General features: G+C 45.0%; 1 protein-coding gene across 4 annotated transcripts in view; it reads right to left on the bottom strand.

Annotated features, from left to right (window-relative positions):
• The window catches only part of BICC1 (BicC family RNA binding protein 1), a 268,526-nt gene that overhangs the window by 44,865 nt on the left and 211,211 nt on the right, over positions 1-12,450 (bottom strand). The window lies entirely within an intron of this gene.

Below are 12,450 nucleotides of genomic sequence, written 5' to 3'. Positions count from 1 at the left end.
TGTGTACAGGCTTGAAGGGAGGTGAGGCCGTCGACCGCGCTAACATCCTACAGCGGCGGGAGGGAGGCTCAGAGCGCAGGCCCTGGGGTGGGGACCTGCCTCTGCAGCTCCCTCTTCAGTCGGGTTCTCAAGTCTTCCCGGCAATGGGTGTCCTGTTACCTCACAGCTCAGCCTGACCGAGGCCAAGACCTTCCTGGGATAAGACAAAAGTTCTCTACCACTAGCTTTAGTGATAAAGCTGAAGAACAGAGACAATTCATCAATCATCATCACAATCATTAACAATGCCAATCTCACTAAATGCCTCCGACACATGCCTTCTCTGCTAAGTCCTTCACGTACTGGACGTCACCTCAGGTCGCGGACCTCATCAGAAAATGTGTGCTGAGCATCTTTCACAACGAACAAGCAATTCTGCCAGAGTCCTAAACAATCGATTCTCCAGGATAAAACATCAGAATCCCCTGGTGGGGATTTTAGTCAAAATACACATACTGCCCTCCTAGAGTGATCCACCCAGCCCCTTCCCGCCATGCATTTGAGAATGGAGAGCAGGTCATACTCACAAGGAGCAACTGAGCTATTGAAGAGAAAGAAAGGGGGGGGAGGGAGAGAGGGAGGGAGGGAGGAAGGAAAGAAGAATGGCAGGGAGAAAGGATATTTTTTTAAGCTACCCGCTCTTAGGACCAGGATGGAGCGATAGCTTCAGTGTTCAGGAATGCGTGTGGCCTCCAGGGGAGACATCCCAGCAGCTGTGCTTAGTTTGAGTCCCTGCCATCACCTCCGGCCCCCAGCAGCTAGCTCCCAGAGTCTCCTGGTGGCTGCTCTGGCCTTAGGCGTGTCTCCTCACCCTGCTCCTGAGTCCCTTCTCTGACATTTGCCCTGTTCGAGGGACACTGTGAAGATCAAAGACCTTAGGATTGGTTAAAATTCTCTAAAACATTTAAGTGTCAGGGGGCTTAAAAGTCTGACAAAATGAATATCCAACACCACGAGTTGGGAGAGCCTCCACAGTAAGGCTAGGGTTAGGGTGCTGCGTTCACAGAGCTCGTTCCCTAATGCAACCTAGCAGGGAAGCGTTTTCTCGGTTAAGGCTCTCTGCCACTCACGTACACAAACAAAGCATTTTCTTCAATAATTATTAGTACAACCACTATAACTTCTCTAGGCAATATTTACAAAAAGAGCTGTCTCTGCATCCAAAATTTTGGTCTCCACTATCTTCGACTTCAGTCTGAAGAGGCTGACTGGCATGTTAGTCTCTACTGCAAACACTCGCCACGACAGGACTAAAGCCCCGTGTGGCTCAGAACGGGCCTGCTCTCCAGAGCGGGATCTTGCTAAAACACCCAGTAAGTTCCTGGGCCTCTGGGACCCAGCAGTCAGTGTTTGTTGGTTTCCCACGTGATTTTTACATCGAGTATAGGAGGACAGAACAGAGTAAACCACATTGTAATTGTAGTCTCTTCTGTATGGGCCAAGGATATATCATGTAAAATGCAAGCTGGACCCCTCAGCCCAGAACACCAGGCCAGGAAGAGGTGCCCATATAACAACCAGCTGTGAAAATCAGCAGGGATTCTGTCCACCAGGGAGGGATGGGAGTTGGCCAGACCGGGTGAAAAGGGTGAAGAGATTCAGTAAGCAAAGAAAAACACCCTCATACACAAACAATGGCATAGTGATTGCCAGAGGGAAAGGGGCTGAGGTTAGGAAGACGAGGGTAAGGCAGGGATGAATGAGGGGGAGGGGACTCCACTTTGGGTGGTGAATACACAACACAATTACAGGTGATGTCTTATAGCATCATGCCCCTGAAACCTATGTAATTTTATCAACCAATGTCACCCTAATAAACCCAATTAAAAATTTTTTCTAAATAAATAAAGAAAATACATTTTATTTCAAAGTGAAAGAGCACCATCTAGTGAGCAAAAATTTAAATCATCGAAGGACACAAACAGGAATGCAAACAACAGTCACCAAGGTGGAGCATCAAACTGTTGCCAGGATCCATGTCGGCATTTGTTTAGAAAATGGTTCTTTAAATAATCAAATCTCATAAATACAGAGAAAAACAAACAGGACAAAATTCTGGTTTAGACTGCAAGGCAGTCTAAAGATTCCACCCCCCAAATCCAAAGACTGCCAGCAGTAGTGTATGTTTCATCCCCCTTCTGCCCTTGCTTACAAAGATATCTTCAAGGTGTAAGCGCTTGTTCCAGGCTGAGCCTAGTGTGCTCACTTGGAAACCTGAAATACAGCTCTCTGCTTTCTGAGTGCCACAGTTCGAATATGTCCACGTGCTACCACCAGGGACTGAGGTTTCATTCAGACCCACTCCGGAAATACTTGATGGAGAAGAGGAAAGTCGAAGTACCAATCACGAATACACATAAAAACAAGGAAAATGTCAGCTGTGGAGACTGATGGAAGATGAAACAGAAATAGGCAGTAAGTGTATATAGTCTCCTCGTCCCCAAAATCGGTGACTTTGAAAGACGACTCCAATTTGGGCATGCACATTTTGAGACATTTGCTCTAAAAATAATATGCATTGAACGTGGGGACAGTTCTGTAACTTTCACAGCACCAAACCAAGTACCAGACACCCAGCAGACTGCTGGTGAATGGACTGATGCCCCCCGTCCCCCCTGCCCCTGCCTGGGCAGACAGCTAGGGCAGTGAGGGGATGGAAATCTGTGGGAAGAGGCTAAGCCTCAGACTCGCGGTGACCACAGGTCAGCACTTCCCCAGTCTTGACTGCAAATATTCTGATCTTATTATCTTGATAAAAGTAGAGCACCTTCAGATATTCATCTAGATTTTTAAATTTCTGTCCTATCACTCTGCGCACATCTCTGCGGGAGAGAGGGAGAGCAGGCGGCGGTCCAGCCCTCACTGGGCGGTCAGCAGCTGCACAGCTGGGTATGGACAAGCGTATGAAACGGGTCTAGTGTATGTGAGTTATGGAAAAAGGGCCAAACCTGTGTGCGGAAACCCTTCTATCCCTTCTATGTATTCGTAAGAACTTGATGAGGCAACTACTGTTTTCATAAGAACACATGCTAAAAACCACCTTTTTTGAGTAAAAAGAGTTGGGATGTTTATACGAACTTATGTGAAGTTTTAGTTATGGTTATAAAAGATTATCTCGGTGCCCTGGTTTCTACTCTGTACTTTCTCATCCTTAGAAACCTTCCCATTCCTGGAAATACTAGTAAATATTTTATTGCCTTTCTGCCCCTCTCCTCAGGCTTAAACCTCCTTCCCATTTCATTCTTATCCCACCGTAAAACCTACGGAAAATGCCTGTCAGCCCTCTCACTGTATTTGCTGTGCTACAGAAAGTAACGTCCGACTGCCACGTGATGAACCGAAGCCTTCAGTGCCTCCCCCCCATGATCTGTTTGTAGCTGCTTCCTGTCTCCAAGACTGAGTGCTGTTGAGCACAAGATTCCACCCCCCAAATCCAAAGTAATGCTTTCGTTCTCAGCATGTTCTCTCAGAGAGAGAAACAACAGCAAATTCTTTGTTTGACTAACCCAGCCCCTCCCACCCACAATGCCCACAAGTAAAAGAGGTCATCTTAGAGTTGTACTTGTGTTTACGGGGGAAAGTTCCTGAAATCAGGATGGTTTGGATACATTTCAGGCAAATAAACAAAACTGCCAAACTGGCCTTAAATCCTTAAGAACTGGCCGGTGGGCAGGATTTACTTTCTCCTGACTTTGAGCTCTTTGCCCTTTTCCTTCAAGTTCTCTCTAATGAGTCTTAGACTTTAAAACTATCTCACCAAGAAGGAAGGACATGGCTGGGGCTGGGGCTGGGCCTGGGGCTGGGGCTGGGGCTGGGCCCGTGGACCCTGTTTGGAGTGGTCCGAGTTCACAGGCAGAGAGGCATCTCCAGCCTCCACGGAAAGCCCTGCAGCCACCGGACTGCGCCCCCTGCTGGTGAGCAGTTCCAAAGCCTGAATGACCATTTCTTTATACGAGAAAGACTGTGGCTCCAGGGTAAGTCTCAGAAAAGGCCCCAGACATGCTGGGGGCCCTGGCTGACGTGGATCACAGAGGGAAATGCTACAAAAGCTCGCTGCGGATCATGGGAGGAACACTGAAGGCTTCTATTCATCCCGTGTCAATCTGCCGTTACTTCCCACAGTGCAGTAAACACGGTGACCTGGCTGAGGTGACTGTTTTCTACAGACTTTGTTGTGGGAGAGGCATGGCTCTGCCCAAGGCTGCAGGTTCTCTTCGTGTTGTGGGGGAAATATGGAGATTCCACAGTTAGGGTAACAAGGTCTGCATCTCCAGTAAACCACAAAGAGCTCTGTTACCATTGAATACTTGCTGAACCTCTGGAGTATAGCTTCCCCCCAAAAATGAGGAAGTTTGGTCATATCAAGCTAAAATTCTTTAATATAAAGTAGTACTTCCTATAAGGTTCTTACATAAAACATGACAAACAACTTTACTTTCCTATTTTTTTTGTATCTCATGCTAAGTAGCTAGCGCACCAAAGATACCACACTCTAAAACCTTCCCGAGGGCCTTAAGCTCCAGGCAGTAAGCACAAAGGTGTCTGGGACGGCCAGCTGGTTCCCAGCAGAGGAAGGGCCCCACAGCTGGCTTCAGCCATGGCGGCTGGGGCCGTCCTTTTGCTCTGCACACTCGTATGGAAATAGATGAAACCCAGGGTTCATTCATCCCACTGGCATTTCCCAAATCATGTGCTGGCAGGCCCAGAACAAAGGCGGTGACAGCCCCGCCCAGAGATGGGATTCTACTTCCCACCCTGCTCGAGCCTGTCACGGTTCACAATTGATACCATGCAATACATCAGCTATTTCTAACACTTTTCCTTTGGGGTTGGCAAGCCACTTTGCTGACCGGCAAAAGTGAATTCAACTCACAGTCAGCTGATCACAGCCTTTATTTTCCTGTGAAACAAGAGTTTCCCTCTGACCTCTTGAGAAATAGACTGTCCTTTATAAACAAAAAAAAGAGTTTACAGGTCAAATAACAGACCGACATCACATTTTGTAAGGGAAGATATATACTTCATCAAGAGACAGAGAAAACCTGAACTGACTCACTAAATGTACTGGAAATAATTTTAAAAGAATGAAATAGAATGGCAGGAAGTCAATACACTTTCAGCTTATTTTATAGTCAGTAAGTAATATAGAATCCAGACTCCCTCAGGAATGCTGTTTGACAACAAGAATTCCAATAAACTGAGTTAGAATAAAGAGGCACAGAGTGTATCTGGAGAGGAGGTAGGAGAGCCCAGGCCTCATGCGGTGAGGGCAGAATGTTGGTGAGCGGACATACCCCGTCCGACAGCACCACTGGGGTCAAGAAACAGCAAGCCCCCCTGCTGCAGGTGATACCTACACACACTCTGCTGCTTTAAGATGAGGCGTTAAGTCATCCTTACTTACCTTGTCTTAACCCTGAAAGTGTTATTCTCCTTACTAGTTAACAGAAAGAGAAGGGAAAGGGACAATGGAGAAGTGCCAAAGCAAACGTGCTTTAAATTCAAAAACCTAGTTTTCACGAGAACAAATATTTCCACGGGTACCCACAATCAGTTTACACACCATAATGTCCCGAGATAAACTCCTGTCAAAATCCCGTTTGGCAGAATGAAACTCGGTGCCCAACAGAGAATGAGTACGTTGCCCACCGCAGTGGCACGAGCACAGGAGCAAAGCGAGAGACAGGAAGTGTGGCGAGCTCCTGGAGATGATCTCCGTGCAACTATTTGGCAGTGATTGGAGAGGAGCTGCCCTCACCACTGCGGTAATCAACACCTCAGGCAAGAGCTTGCTGAATGAAAGGAAAAGGGGAGTTCAGACTGAGAAGGAGCCTGTGGACACACTTATCGATTAGGCGGAAAAGAGCTATCAGCTTGGGAAAATTCAAAGCTAGCTAGAAGATACACAAGAGCTCTTGTGGATGGAATACCAGCATGTCCAACATAATCAGAAATAAGAGAGTTCACAATACACTGATAATAAGCTATTACCATGTTTCTCTGCTAAGGTTTCAACTTTGGGAGGAAAGGAGGCATGGCAGGGAAGAGGTGAATTGGGCACATGCCTTTGCTCTGTTAAGATTCCTTATGTGCCTTTTCAAAGCTGTTTGTTTAATCAGAAAGAGAGTTATAGGAACTCAGCAAAAACCTAGAAATGATCTCAAAGAAGAACCAAACGCAAACAGAGTAATAAGCAAACTCAAGGCATAACAGATGAAATAATCAAGAACAGATGTATTTAAGGAGTGTGAGAACTGGAAAAAGGATAGCTACCTTATCTTATAAACCACCTTATCTTAAGCAGCATAAACTAAACTCCAAGCGTTTAGAGGAACAGCAGAGTTGCTGTTCAGGTGGGAGGAGGGCAGGAGAAATCCAAAGCCCAGGAAAAACGGAACATGGAGAGTGGGAAGGGTGCACACAGAAATCTCAAAGCACAAAGCCTAACTCAACTCAGTTTCTGGAACCCTTTGGCATCCGAGCTCTGTATTCCAGAGATAAGGAAGAGGATTCCGGGAAGGGGGAGGAAGGGAAACTAAGTGCCAGGAAGAAATCTGGAATCATTGAGTGGTTTATTATAACAATTCCACATAAAGCATGGGCTGTGCTAGGTTACTGCGAGGGAGAATGTTCGCATGGGCATGAGCTACAGATGGACAACTCCTGTGACAGTGGGAACAAAGCCCAAGCCACATGGCAAGACAAAAGCGATCTTGTAGGGACCCAGGTTGAGGTAGGAGCATGCACGAAAGAGCTGACCTGGACACGGGCCCCTGGGATGGAACCGGAGGCCCACAGCTACACACGGGGTCTGCTCGACAAAGGAGGGGGCACTGTCGCCGGGCCAGAGGTGCCTGCCAGGATAAAGCATCCTCGGGAAACTCTGCTGAGATAACAGCGCGTTATGCAAGAATTTCTAGGAGCCAGAAGTGACTAATCTCCCTTCTCTCTCCAAAGAACACTGATGTTCGCAGTGCGTAGGGCAGCTCCCAGCGGTACGCCTGTGGTCTACACTCAAAGCACTGTAATCTGCGGCCAGGGCAGACTGTCCCGTTGTGCAACAGCTGGGACTACTTGTGGAACATTGTGACACGCCACTGCTGGCTGCCAGCACAGAAAACTACCACGTGTTTAGAGGTTCACACACACTAGACAAGAAAAGTCCTGGAAATGAAGGCTTGACCCAATCACACCACATACAGGATCTCTTTGTTGGACTTCGGGCCTACTAAAAGACATTTCAAAACCAGGAATTCTGTCTTTTCAAGATATTAGAGGCACATTTAAGGGTATACATAAGAAACAGTCAAACTCTCCGGAATTCAGTTCTAAAACTAACTTAGCAGCCTGAGACCAGCATTAAACCCCCCCCACGTTCCTCATCTTTGTTGTGAGGTTGTTACCCACTGTACTGAGAGCAGTTAACTGAGGGCTCACACAACTCTGGGCGTTCAAGACTGTTTCAGGAGTGTTCATAATTCAGAAGGCAGTCATTTTCACAAAAAGTACCTAGAGGTGAGTGAGCCTCAAAGACAGTGACTTAGAAAATGCTTTTCCGCTGATCCTTTCTTCTCACTCCCACTGTCCATGAGTAGCTGAAAAGCTAGTAAGTGTTGTTTTATGCAGCCAGGCACACTGCAGACGGTCCTGTCCCTGTCTCCAACGGTGCACCATCCGCTTCACTCACACCTTTTTGGTAACTGTTTGCAGTAAGTAGGAAACAAAGATCTTAATCTCTCAGTTCTAAGAATTCTATATCTTTTTTGGGGGGAGGGATATAATTTAAATGATCAATTTCAAAAAAAAATGGTTCTTTATTTTTCTTAATAAAAATAGCTAAAGTTACCTTAAATTCTAACAATTTCTAAATCAGCATTCACCAAAAGTAATACTTCTGCTTAAATTAAATAATTAAAAGGTCTCAGAGGTCCGTTTTTTAAAACTAGCTTTTCGTCTGAGAGCAAGAAGGCAGGAGCTTCTCACCAAAAATCACAGAAATAAAGGTCGTCTGATAAGGGTGACTAATTACACTTCTCCTTTCTAACAAGAGATTTGATTCACTCTTAAATAAATTTGTTTCTATGCAAATAAATACTATGAATCAAGGGAAAAAACTAATTATCCCATAAAAAATAGGCAAAAGAGATGGATAAGTAACTCAACAGGAAAAGCCAATAAATATATAAACATGAATAAAGTTCAACCTTACTAATCACTTTTCTTTATAAAATTGGGAAAGATTTATTAAGTTGCAACATATAAGGTAACAAAGAAACAATGAGACAAGCTAACACTCTTGATGGAAATAAAAATTGGTGTGAAGTGGAGAGCAATATGAAAATATTCAAGAATGACAACATCATAATTTCATTTTAAGGGTATCTATACATTCAACAGAATAAAAAGGAAAACAACTGAGTTAATAGTTATTACTTCTAAGTTATGGGATCATAGGTAATTTTTACTTTATTTTATTGCTTCAAGCTTTTCTTGAAAAGTATACCTTTATAATGTGGAGAATACTCATACCTTGAAAGATTATCTGCATCACTCAGGTCTGAGATCAACTTGCATAAAGTACATCTTTATGCTCCAAAAGGAACATGCATCTACGTGAGAAGGCCTTGCTTTCCAAGCACAACATTTCAAGATTCCCTTTAAAAACCGAGACCTTCGACAATGTTAACAATGATGACACAGTGCTTTCTCAATTACAAAGTTCCTTCTTCCTCACCCGCAACTCTGTGGCAGGCTTTTTGCCATGCAGTTTTTGAACTTTAGTTTTCTATTTGTTGTGCCATGGCTCTTAACATTTTACTAACATGCTTTGGCTCCAGACCCAGACTTCCCAGAGAAACTGGAGCAAAAACTCCGTAATGGCGGGGTGAGCTGCAGCGGAAAGCCATGGTTGGGGCAGAGATCAAGTACTTGGTGAAGACCACATGCGTACAGCCACCCCTAACTACTCATGAAATTCTTTCAAACATGCACGGCTACACCCCCCTTTTCCTTCAGCCATGGCTTTCAAAATGAATGGAAATGAGAGCAATCCTGGCAGTGGGGGTACAGTGCTCTTTCCCTGAAAGCATTTGCAAAGTCCCCGCAAGCAAGGACATTTAGAAAAGCTAAACCATTACGTACATATCATTCTCTGGGCATGATTCGAACACCTGTGAATATAAGGACATAACAACCTGAAGGGACAGTGCCCTGACAACCAACAGTTTCAACAGGACAGCAGTAACAATTTCTCTTTCTTCTCAGCAGAGAAGTCCAATTGGAAACAGTACCTGGATTTGCTCCACTGGCCCCGCCCTCTTTCACCCAGCCATGGTGCACCTGCCCGCAAGCTGCACCAGCATCTCCCCAGGCAGCCGCAGGGCCCTGGGCTGCAGCTGCACTGAGCACTCTCCTGCCCAGCCGGGCCTCTTCCCACAGGGCTCCCCAAATGCTCCGCCCTCCCCTTACTCCTCTGGCCTCTCGGTGACAATGGTTTCTGGCTACTGCCAGTTTTTATGCCTTATCATCTATTAATAACTATCTGTTCATCTCTTTACCCTACCTACTGTAAGTAGCTCCTCCTTAAATCTTCCAGAGTTAACTCTGGTTTCTGTCAGACCATGACTGATATAAACACCTTTCCCACCAATTCTTTTTCTCCTTGTGATGAACAGGTGTGTACCTGTGGCTGGGGTAATGAAGTGGAGAACTCCATATCCAGTATTTGTGTTGTCTCTCTTCTCCACAAAAGCACTAATTTTTAAGGCGGGGACTCCATGCCTTATGTAGGTTCATGATATTATTCCTTAGGTCTTCACAGTTTTTTTTGAAAACATTGATTTCTTCTTATTGTTCAACACAAACTGACTTCACAACTACAGCAGAGAACAGCAACGCAGTTTTCTCTCCTCTCCTGTCTCCCTTCTTCCCTCCCCCAACCCCCTTCTCTCCACAGACCATGCAAACGCATTTCCCTCACCTCCTGGTTCATTTACTGGAAGTATCTTGGCACCTTCAGATGTTTCCTAATAAATGTGTTGCAATGTTTATAGGGCCTTTGAGAAATATGTGTGCATTCAGCAGCATTTTTAAGTTTAATATTTTCCTGGCTTCCATAAAACTTTTACCTCTAAAGGCATTTATTTTTATGTTCCATCCAAAAAAACCCCCCACCATTTTAAATATATACAAACATACATTTTTGTATGCCAACTTCAAATCTGCAAAGTGGCATTTCGGAAGACCCCCGCATCATTCTAAAGTCAGAGTATCTTAGTGGGGTGGGGGAAGTCTCCGATTATCATTGTGAAGTCTGTGAACCAGCCTGTGCTGCATCCAAACACTGTACATGAGCACTGGTTCAGTTTTCCCAGTGGATCCACAGATTCCTAAAAAGGCTGAAAAGTTTAAGTCTTCGTCTAAGCTGTAGAGAATTTTATAAAGATATTAAGAGAGCATATTTTAAAAATACTTCAAGGATTCCATCTTGGTTTGGCATTACCGCAGGCTGACATACCGTATTTTTCAGAGTAGTAAGGCATACTTTTTTATCACATTTTTTGCTTCAAAATTTTTTTTCCTATTTTCCTCCTCTAAAACCTAGGTGCGTCTGGAGTCTGCACCATAAGATGCATCTAGGTTTTAGAGGAGGAAAATAGGAAAAAAATTTTTGAAGCAAAAAATGTGGATAAAAAGTGTATCTTACAGTCTGAAAAACATAGTATACTTCAGAAATTTTCAACAATTATTTTTTGAATAGAACTTCAACAATTATGTTTAAACATGAATGCTAACCAATAAGGTGATGCCAAATTTGTGTACATCATTTTTTTTTCAGTTATTATAAGAGACACAGGAGAAAACAGTACCAAACAGAATAGGAGGTCTGTGAGAAAAGTCACAATTGAATCAAGTTGTTTCACGTTCTTGTATTGTTTGAAATTTCTACTTACTGACTGATGAGAGAAACAGAGAGGTGGGGGAGGGAGGAAGGGAGAGAAACAGTGATTCGGTGCTCCACTTACTGATGCATCGCTGGCTGATTCTTGTCTGTGCCCTGACTGGGGATAGAACCCACAACTCGGGAGTATCAGGATACTATGACGCTCTAACCAACTGAGCTACCTGGCCAGGACTGTTTAACTTTCTTCTTTTAAAAAATCCTACATATTTTTTTATTAGAGTGAAACCCTGTAGCTTTATCATTTTGCCACAGAAACGGATCTTTATTCAACAGATGGTATGAAATCTTGTTTCAGAATAACTTCTAGAATTGTATCCAAGCACTTCAGACCCGGAACGGAACAGGGCTCTGGTCTTCCCCGCCCCCCCTTCATCCAGGTTCACCCAGGACCCATGGTGGGCCAGGCACACCCTGCAAAGGTCAGCTGCTGCAAAGTGCCACCACGGGCGGAGCTGTGTGAGTGACCAGGGATTGTTTAATTCCCCACGCCCGGGATGCTTTCTTCTATGCAACATTCCCCCCACAATGGCATTTAGACTGCCACAATTTTAGTGACAGAAAGTGTACTATTTTACCAAAAAGCAAAAAAGCTTGCTGCTCAAAATTATTTCTTACAACTATCTTTCTAATACCTCCAAGTATAAACCTCCAAGGATTCCCTGACTTTACAGAATTAAACATTCAAACTACTCACTGTGGTTTTCAAAGCCCTTTTCTGAACCGTGGCCAGCTGTTCAGCTTTCGCTTCCTACTTCCCATCTTGTGCCCCACACTACAGCCAAACCTAAACACTGGCCATCGCACCAAAGAGTCCCCTGGTTACTGTACTCCATGCCTCTGTGCCCAGTGCCATCGGACACGGCACTTTCCCCACTTTCGGCTCCATCTGTCCAATCTTCACCATGACAAGGTCAACCTAAATGTCACATTTCCCGGGTCCATCCAAAGCAAAGTAAATCTCTGCCAGTTTCTCCTCTCCCTGCTTGCTCCTCTGTCACTCTACCACATGCTTCCCTCTTAGCCACACACCCACCATCCTCCTCAAGTCGGCAGGCTCCTTGCTCTGATGAGAGACACTGTGTCCAATTTTTATATCCACCACAAAACATACTATTTAACTGAACCTTAGCATACAGGCCTTAGACAACTATCTGGAGTTGAGTGGCCAATATCTGCTTCCCCATCTTTTTTATGCATTTAGCCCTTCCACCTCCCCACCACGAAGTCCACTCCACTCGGCACACCCGGGACAGCCCTTAAGACTCTGGCACTGCTACCAGCTATGGTCCCGCCCGGGGGTCTTTGGGCAATCACTCCCACTAGCCTCAGCTGGTCTTCCTATGGACAGGCTTTGACTGAAGCAACTTTGGTTTCTGGAATCCTCAGTCTCTGGCACAGGTTATGGAATAAAGTAGGTGCCTCGTACACACAGACAGTTGGCAACATAA

This window comes from Artibeus jamaicensis, unplaced genomic scaffold, assembly GCF_021234435.1.
Source record: "Artibeus jamaicensis isolate MK-2021 breed Jamaican fruit bat unplaced genomic scaffold, CSHL_Jam_final contig_332, whole genome shotgun sequence".
Classification (NCBI taxonomy): Eukaryota; Metazoa; Chordata; class Mammalia; order Chiroptera; family Phyllostomidae; genus Artibeus; species Artibeus jamaicensis.
This window is presented reverse-complemented; position numbering and strand designations above follow the sequence as displayed.